At 32.9% G+C, this 9,889-nt stretch overlaps 1 long non-coding RNA gene and 1 other non-coding gene across 2 annotated transcripts; both read left to right on the top strand.

Moving 5' to 3' along the window:
* Positions 1 to 348: 348 nt before the first annotated feature.
* Positions 349 to 3,896, top strand: LOC104086327 (uncharacterized). Its single transcript, XR_684057.4, has 3 exons — positions 349 to 856; positions 2,634 to 2,684; positions 3,589 to 3,896. It is a non-coding gene; the product is annotated as an uncharacterized lncRNA (long non-coding RNA).
* On the top strand, positions 1,276 to 1,358 carry TRNAY-GUA (transfer RNA tyrosine (anticodon GUA)). Its single transcript has one exon. It is a non-coding gene; the product is annotated as a tRNA-Tyr (tRNA).
* Positions 3,897 to 9,889: the final 5,993 nt, after the last annotated feature.

A 9,889-nucleotide genomic window follows, 5' to 3' on the forward strand; every position in this document is an offset into this window, starting at 1 on the left:
AAATGTGATTGGTCCCTAGCACATACTGTCAGGCAAACCATATTTATATACCTTAACCTTTAATTAGCAGTATTTAATAAATTAAATAGTTATTAAAATTAATCATGAATAGTTAATATCCCAAAATTAATTTAAAATCACACTAGATCAGGCAGCGTCTAAGAGATGTGTAGACCCGAAAAGAAAATGAATCAATCAATAAATTTATTATTTATTATTATTATTATTATTATTATTACTACTATATATATATATATATATATGAGGGAAGATGGTCAATCAAGGGTATATCTGTAATTTCAATTGATTTAGCTTGAACTTTTATTGCTCACAAGTCATAAAACACGTGTCCTTCCTGATATTCTTCATCTAGAATTCTCTATAGCTTAGTCCTCTAACTAGCTTTCTTTCACTTTTTTACTTTGTCCAGTGTCTATCATTTGAGCTTCTATCTTTTTCTAATTTTTGGTATACCACTGCGGTATCACAGTGGTTAATCTCTTTTTACCCATAGTTGAAGAATAGGTTTATTTCTTTTCAGTTCTTTCCATTTTTTAAGCGTAGACTACCACAAAGGGAATTGTTCAAGCATTTGGACTACTTCTCTTGTTAAATAAATAAAATAGAAGATCGAAATTCGACTCAAGGTGGTGGAATTGGTGACAGATTCTGCTCTTGATATAGGTGGTTTAATGAATTGAGATGGAATCAGATTTCGAATGCAAATGGGTTTCACAATTTGGGACAAAGTTGTGTGCTACTGCAATATCTGTGCCGATCAAAGAAAACGCTCAGCTTGATTCTTACCGGATGGAGCACTCTTGGAGCTTTCAAACTTCTGAATTGGAATATTGAGGTATAACCCCTTAAATTGCTATTTTAAAAGTGTTTCTGTATTTTCATTTATTTTCTTTATTTATTATATTAATTAGTTAAAGGTCGATTCTCTGCTAATTTTGAGGTGTAACCCCTTTGAAATTTTGATTTCTTTTGAGGTATATAACTGGTGAAATTTTTGATAATCGCTGATTGAAATTTTGATGTATAACCCCCTTTTGCCGACGACTACATGAGGGGGAAGCTTTCGTAGAAGCTTTACCCCTTGCTTTACAGAGATAGTTATGAACTGACTAAATGACTAGATTCTCCCGGAACGCTAGCTAAGCTAATCGTCTTAGTTCCCTTCAATTAAATCAATAAGCTTTTTGATTGATTCAGGGCGCCGCCCCCCTTCTTAGAATTAGAACCCATTGAGGGGGGCCTCGGCCCGGGAAGGGGAGAGTGGCCGAGTGGTCAAAAGCGGCAGACTGTAAATCTGTTGAAGTTTTTCTACGTAGGTTCGAATCCTGCCTCTCCCACTTGTTTGTTGTAGACTTCAGAGAAGAGAAAAGAGGCATTCGTCAGCGTAGGAAGGCCAACCGAGCGAAGCTCTTTCTTTTTTTTGGCCGTGCCGTGAAGTGAAATTGTATCGTATGTTAGTTAGAGAGGTTGGCGAACTACTACGATCTATAGATTTCCCATCTATATCCAATCCCAACGAGAATAGAAGCGAGAGACTATAAAACACTCACGACATGATTGTTTTGATAGAAACTTCATTGTGACTAGCTGAACAATAAAAGCTTAAAAAGTATCGAAAAATAATCAATAAAACATCATGAAAGCTAGATATGGCTGACCAGTCGCAGTAGGAGCAACATCAGGAATGCATTTGAAGAAGGATTCTATTATCTCGTGTCCGCATTCAGATTGCATATGCTTAAATATTTTCACTACTAACTAACGAGAAAAGGATTTTCTGACTTTAAGCAAATATATATGAATAGATCAACATGTTAACTTCGAGCAACCATCGTATAGTAGAATTTGTTAATTCATTTCAGATGTAATTGAAAGCACAAGTATTGACATATTTCACTTTTCCTTTCTTTTCTTTGGCACGTCGTATAATTCTAATCCGCTATCCGAATTACAAAAAAAAAAAGGAATAACTTACCAGTAAAATTATAGAGCTATGTTGCTCGTACTCTCCAAAATTGTTGCCGCACCCGTGTTGGATCCTCCAAAAATGCACTAAATTTGGAGGATCCGACACGCACCCAACACTATTTTTAAAGAGTCCGAGTAACATAGTTATAGAGTAATTAAGAATAGTTAAAGAGGAGAATGATAAGTGGGAAGAATAAAATATGTTCTTAATCCATTTGAAATAGATCTTAGAGTCAAATAATATGTCAAACATAAGACTCATCAACTGAGATCTTTCTCCGAAAGATATCAACCAAGATATCTTCCTATGATTCTTTTTAATTCAACTGAAACATTTTCCAAAGAATTTTATGGAAAATATTGCAGAGGTCATAGAATTTGGCAAAGTGGACGGTTGACAGTTACAGTGGTGGCAATTATAAGGAATGCATCTGTAAGTTCATGTGGAAAAAGCATGATGGAAGTCACAATTCTTGTGCTTTCCCTATGAACACGATTCTCCCTTTGGAGTGAATTTCTGCAACTAACAAGAAAATGTTAATATTCATTTAAATGCAAGAACTATTTTTAGTAACTATTGTTATTAAAAATCATTCAGTTCTCTACTTGCTGATTTTTCTTTCTAATCCATTCTAAATTTTTAGGTGTGCAATGATGGAAATGCGTGCCTGGTCTATATGAACTAAAAATCCCAGGTCAGTCAATAGAATTTCAAGGTTTTTATTCGGAGATTAATATCATCACTTTCTGTATTTCAATTGCCCATGCACAAAGATGCACTAACTTTTGGTGGATCAATTGATATGTTTTGATCAAGTTAAAATTACACGTTGGTGGAGCTTTTTCTAAAAGTAATAAATGTAAGTTGTCTTCCTACAATATCATGATAGGTAACAACCAGAGTTCTTTATAAAGTCTGTGATGGAAATTAGGTATGACTCTTCAAGAAAGAGTTGAATACCTACATTTGTACTTTGAGGTAAAGACTGCTCAGGGCCTTCTGAGCAAGAATGAAAGCCATAAACAAAAATAAGTTAATAGAATTCAGAAACTTCCTGATCGAGCCAAACGAGGTCTCATGGAGAGTTAAACATTAAGAACTTTTGACTAACTTATTAATTTTTAAATTTTGTTTTTATGTATATTATGTATAAAAATGTGTATGACAGTACTTGATTTGTTTGTTGATAACTTTGGACTTAAGATGTAAGCTATACTTCAAATGAGAAACTAAACTCTTCTGAGAATTTAAAAGTTTTATTTGTAAGGCCATAGGAAGGAGGAATTTTAAATTTTCATTTTCTTGGAAAAGCATGGATCTTCTGAATGCTTGATTCTGTTTCTAAGTGAATTTTGGTAAATGGTACATGTTGACATGTGTGAAGATCAATCTTCTATTGTCTCATCCAGTGCTATATAAATATTCCTAAGTTTTATCTGCACCTATTTTCATAATTATGACCATATATATGTCTCTTTCCTTTTGTTTCTTTGTCATTTGGGTCCTCCCGATTCCTTTTAAAGGTTAGCCATGATAATTATATTGTAGGATAAATTGCTTTCCATCTACTGAGTATGCTATTCTTGGTTTATTTGTAGGTTGTGCTTGATACTTCGCTTCAAAGATTGGTGGCTCAACTGAGTTGTTTTTAAGAAAACAAATCTGAAATGCTTGTGTGAAGAAAATTTAATCAGATGAAGTTTAGGGTGACATAAGAGATGTGACGTTTTTCATTAATTAAATGATTTTGTTTGCAAACACTTGTTCCTTTTATGGAAAGTGAATGCTATAGCTTTTCACATTTTTGTCTCTGCTCAAATAGAACGATCTTTTGTATTTCTACGGCACAAGATGGTGTGATACATTTATTTCCTATTATTATTATTATTATCATTATCAATTTGTATATGCATCGCTAGAACAACTGTGTGAATTCTTGTTGGTGTGTTATTCTCTATCGTTTTGTTTCTCATTTAGTCAGATTGAGAAATAAATTTACATTTTATCCCAAATTATTGTTGTCTCCAATATCATCCATCAGTTTATCCATCAGTTTATCTTTATCCATAGCACTTGGAAACTAACTGGTTGAATTTTTGTTCTTTTAATTTTAAGGTTTGAGGCAAACTTAGAATATGGTACTTTGACTTTCATGTTGGGCCCGGGCTCTGCACGAGCTTGTTGGTTACTAGCCCAATCGTCAACAATAGTATCTATATAGACATCCAGGAGTGAATTATACATAAATATACCTAGTCATATTCTCGACCCACCACTTTGAATACTACTTAAATAAATGTTAAAAAGATAAAAAAAAACACAACAAGCACAAAAATGATTTGCACATAAAGTATTTCACCATATAACTACTCCATAAGGTCCAACAAATATTCAACAACAACACTATATATCTCACAATATATACGAAGGACTTATCATAAACAGCGGTGAAGGAAACGAAATTAACGAAATACCATGACGAGTCCACGACATCATACATTCCCTAAATATATTATGGCACCTTACACATATTACAGCAGCGAAGAAATAATTTCTAATGCACCAACGCCATGACACAAAGCCATGCTACATCATAAATTATGTACTAAATATTTTTCATATTCTTAATATGTTATGTGTGTGTAGCTGGTCAAAGACCATTGATTCTGCAAAGCATACACTCTTCCCAATACATAGACCAGACAAAAAAAATATATTTTAAGAACAAATTTTCAAAATCAAACATCAAACCTTAAAGTCTCAATTATTTCAAATCAATAACCGGCCACCAACGAACTCTCCTAGGTGATAGCATTGCAGAGCACTAATCAAAATCAAATTTTAATATTTTTTTTCCTTTCAAATCGACGATTTGAATTGAATAACGCTAAATAGAGTACTGAATTGAAAAGACTTTCATGTTAGTTACGTGAAGGGTAATTTCAAGTACTGTATTTCGAAACAGTGAGGTATGAGTAGTACTATGAATATTGAGTGAGTATATATTAGCATTTTTGTCAACATATTCTTGCCATTGAACTGTTTGAAGGAGCCAAATATATATTGTTACTGGGTCAAAAGCTCTCTTTTAATAGTAATTTGTTTCATTTGTTTTCTTATGTAGATAAGAAATTCCAGTTTGTGCAGATAGTTAGCCTGTACTTTGGGGCGTTAAATGTATATTATAGTATGCTCTCTTTGTAAACTTTCACCTTCTTTTGTCAATAAATTTTAGATATATGAAAAATAAAGTTCTTTTCCCGGAACATTCAGGTTATACAATTACTGAATCTGGGCTGAATATAATTTGGTCTGAAAAATTAGTTGTTCAGCAGGAGGCTGCCCCTTGAAGAAAAGTTTTACCAATATCATTGGCCCTTTTTTTTAAAATCATTATCAATAAGATGCAAGGGAGTAATCCTACGCTATTATAGGCATATATTTGCATAAGAATATATTATTTTTTAACACAAATTTAATAATTGTACAATGCATGGGTCCAGAAATTAGTAGTGTGTGAGAGAGAGACAGAGAGAAAAAGGTCAATTTGTCCTTGTACTATGCGAAATGGTCTATATTTATCGTCCGTTAATAATTGGGGTCAACTATGCCGTGTCGTTATAAAATTGGCACTAATATACCCTTATTGATTAATAGTGAGTCCTTAGATATTAATCAATTATTTGTAGGTTGGAGAGGAAATTCTTTGCCTTTGAGGAAAGCAGTTATAATAGGTAGAAAAGATGGATAGAGTGCCAAGGTTTCTTTGAGCGAACCTGTAGGCGACATGCTAGCTCTGCCCCTGGTTGGGGCTGGTCTGCTGAGTGTAAAGAGGGAGAAGAAGCTGATAATATTTGTTTTACGGAAAAGGTCCAAATATTCCCTTATACTATACGAAATTGAGCACATTTGTCCTTCGTTAATACTTTAGCTCAAATATGTCCTTACCGTCACATAGTTGGTCCATACATGCCCTTAGAGTTACACAGTTGGCCCATATATGCCCTTTTCGAAACAGAATCCACCCAAACTAATTAGCTCTTTCGTTAATTGTATTAAAGTGTATTATAAACACTATTTCCTTTTTATTAGTATTTTTTTTCTTTACCTTTCTCTTTTCTTTCTTCTTTTTTCTTTTTTCTTTTCTTTTTTTTTTTTCCTTTTTCTTTCTCCCTTATCCGATTTCCTCCATTACTGATGTCTTCTCCATTTTCATCACCAATTTCACTTGACAAAACTCATGAATTCCAATTACTAAGAAAATTCTCCCATAAGAATATTTTTATAGATCATATGTTTGTCAATTTTTTAATTTTTACTGAACATATATTTAGTTCTAAAACATTTAACAAAGTAAAATTGAAATAATATTTATGTAACAAAAAACCCGAAAAATCCAAGAAAATCGAACAATCCAAACGGATATAATTGGTTTGGTTTGGTTTTGATAAAAATCGAACCAACTCGTTCCATGTACACTCCTAATTTACATAATTAATAAATAAATAAAAATGTCCAGCTGAAAAAAGATGAAAAAAGACTAACAACTCAAATTTATAATACTACAACTTGAACTCTAGGCTTTTAATCATTAAATTATCTTTCTGAAAATAATTTAAATAATTTGGTCTTTTGAGTATTGTTAAATGTTGAGATGTTTTTATTATTTTAAAGTTTAAACCATAATTTTTGGAATAATTTAATTTCGTTTATTTAGAGGGCCAGTGAAATTGGAACTTAATTACCTTATGGGAGAATTTTCTTAGTAATTGGAATTCATGAGTTTTGTCAAGTTAAATTGGTGACGAAAATGGAGAAGACATCAGTAATGGAGGAAACAGATAAGGGAGAAAGAAAAAGGAAAAAAAAAAGAGAAGAAAAGAAAAAATAAGAAAGAAAAGAGAAAGGTAAAGAAAAAAAAGTATTAATAAAAAGGAAATAGTGTTTGTAATACACTTTAATACAATTAACGAAAGAACTAATTAGTTTGGGTGAATTCCGTTTCGAAAATGGCATATATGGGCCAACTGTGTAACTCTAAGGGCATATATGGACCAACTATGTGACGGTAAGGGAATATTTGAGCTAAAGTATTAACGAAGGGCAAATGTGCTCAATTTCATATAGTACAAGGGTATATTTGGACATTTACCCTTTATTTTAAGCATTTGATGGGGCTAATAGACATTGATACTGTTAGTTAATAGGGATATATTTGTGTCACTTTTATAACGGCAAAAGCATAATTAATCTCAAGTATTAACGGAAGTTAACTGTAGATAATTTCGTATAGTACAAAGATAAATTTGACCCTTTTCCTTATATAAATTCAAAAACAATTAACTTTTTCAAAAAAAATAACACCATCAGATAGGACTCTAGATAATTACTAGTGTATGTGGTTTTTTTTAATTTTTAAAAAGAGATAATTACTATGTTCCGATATAGGACACGTGTTAGGCTAATTGGTATCCACTTAGGACAAGAGTTTCAGGCACAAGAGAAATCATGAATTTAGAACCATTCATTAGTGATCTTGTCACTATGAGCAGAATTCATAAGTGGACCTATAGCCACAAACTTCTTGACCTGCCCCAACAAAGACAAAATTTATTTTTCTCCTCATTTTTATTTTTTATACAGTGAAATGGTCAAAGGATAGAAGCTAAGAAGAATTTTTTAAAATATAAATAAATAAATAACTCTCAAATAATATAACAACAAGAATTGAAATATTCTGAAACTTGATTCTTGACAAATTATAGTTCATTTTATCAAGTTCCCTATTTATGAGTTCTTAAAACCTTTTTTTCTTATAAAAAACTACTCTCTCCGTTTCAAATGAGATAGTTTGACTCGACACGAAATTTAAAAAAATAAAAGAAGACGTTTGAAACTTGTGATATTAAAAATTTAAGGGGTAAATTCTTTATGGTGCCACGATATTTGTGTGGTTATAAAAGCTTCTCATTAAGAGTAAAAAAGATAAAATAAAGAGTTTAAAATTTAATTATTTTTAATTGTAAAAATGTGTTAAAAAAATTGTGTCATCTAAATGAAACAGACGTAGTATATTTTTTTTAAGTTCTTAGTTGCTACTTATAATGTAACCCCAAAAAAAAGAAGAAAGAGGAAATACAATTGGAAGTATGTGAAGGAAAAAAACAGAAGAGAATCCGCAAGACTAACAGTCAACCACAATTTACAAAATCATAGGGAAATCACAACTGAAAAACCAAACCCCACAAGGATAACTTTTCCTTTAATTTTCTTTGAGAAAGAAAAAAAAATGGCACAATGTCAATGGCAACCAAACTTTCACAGAATTTCTATCAAGAAAGATCTTTCTTGGAAATGCAGACCATCTAACATAGTTTCCATTAACAGAATCAGAGGTTTACAATGTTGCAGCAGTAGTTCATCATTTCCAGTATCATCAACAACAAGGGAAGAAGTGGGATTGAAGCTTAATGTGGATGTTGGAAAAAAAAGAGGAGATAATTATGAGGTTGACTGTTTTGTGAATGAGAATGGATGGTTAGTGAGAAGAATGATTGAGACTGAAGAAGAGATGAAGAAAGTTGCTGGAGTTCAAGCTGAAGCCTTTCATGAACCTGTTTTCATCTTCAATGATGTTTTCCTTGAATTCTTTCAGGTTCTAATTGCCAAAAAACCCTTATCCTTCTCCTTCTTGATTTTTTTCTTTTTTGCTTGGAACTTGTTTTTATTGTCAATTATTTATTCTTGGCCAAGTTACACATTTGGTCAGTCATCCAAAAATAATTACATTAATTAACTAAATATACAAAAAATATGTATAAAATATATATATAATACGTATATTACATGTATATTATACATTTGAAGGGAAGCTATGGAGCAGTGGTAAAGTTGTCTCCGCATGACCTACAGGTCACGGGTTCAAGCCATGGAAGCAGTCACTAATAGTTGCATTGGGGTTGGCTGTTTGCATCATACCCCTTGGAATGCGACCCTTCCCCCTACCCTGCATGAATGTTGCACCAGACTGCAGTTGCGGAGCCACATGCACCCAAGGGGTGTCAACCGACACCCCTTCGTCGGAAAATTACACCGTTTAGCTCGGTAATATTTTTTAAAATATGTATATATACTATATAATGACACCCCCGTGACTTCTTGGTGAGTTTATTTCTTTATATTTTGACTCCCATTAATGAAAATCCTGGCTCCGCCACTGCCGGACTGTCCGATCGATGTATTGTTGGGATTTTAAGCTTGTGTAGCTTAAAGAGGGTGAATGAGAAATGGAGGGAAAATAAAATATTTGAGTTTCCCTCCTTGGCAAAGGGACGTTGTCCCATATTGGAGGAAGAAAAGGCTTTTGATAGGTATATATATAATTGCTCTTCTTCTAGCTCTTAAAGAGTTAAGAAGAAGGCAGGCCTCGCGCCGCCGTCGTCGCTCGACTTCGGCTTCGGCTTTGGATTTGGATTAATCTTTTTGGACAAAATTTCTTTCAATTATTTAATTAATTAATTAAATAATTAACGAAAAATTCAATCCGGAAAAATCCATGACCCGCGATCCGGTCCGGTCAGGCCCGTTTTCTTTTCCGGATTATTTTTAAATCCATTTTCCCACAATATTTCAAACAACCCTGTTCCAACAGCCATGGTTGTTTCTGAAAGGTTGCAAACCTTTTCAAAAACAATGCCAGCAACTCTATAAATAGAGTTTGAATCCCAAAATTTTTCCTTACGAAATTTTCTGATCTTCTTCTTCTTCTACACAAAAATTCTAGTGTGTTTTTACAGCCTTCGAGTGGCTCGCTGTTCACCGGCGTTTTGGTACCAACACTCCGGTGAGTTAAATCGTTCTATCCTGGGAGGATATATTCCAGCACCTCGGGTACTTGAG

Source organism: Nicotiana tomentosiformis, chromosome 3, assembly GCF_000390325.3.
Source record: "Nicotiana tomentosiformis chromosome 3, ASM39032v3, whole genome shotgun sequence".
Classification (NCBI taxonomy): Eukaryota; Viridiplantae; Streptophyta; class Magnoliopsida; order Solanales; family Solanaceae; genus Nicotiana; species Nicotiana tomentosiformis.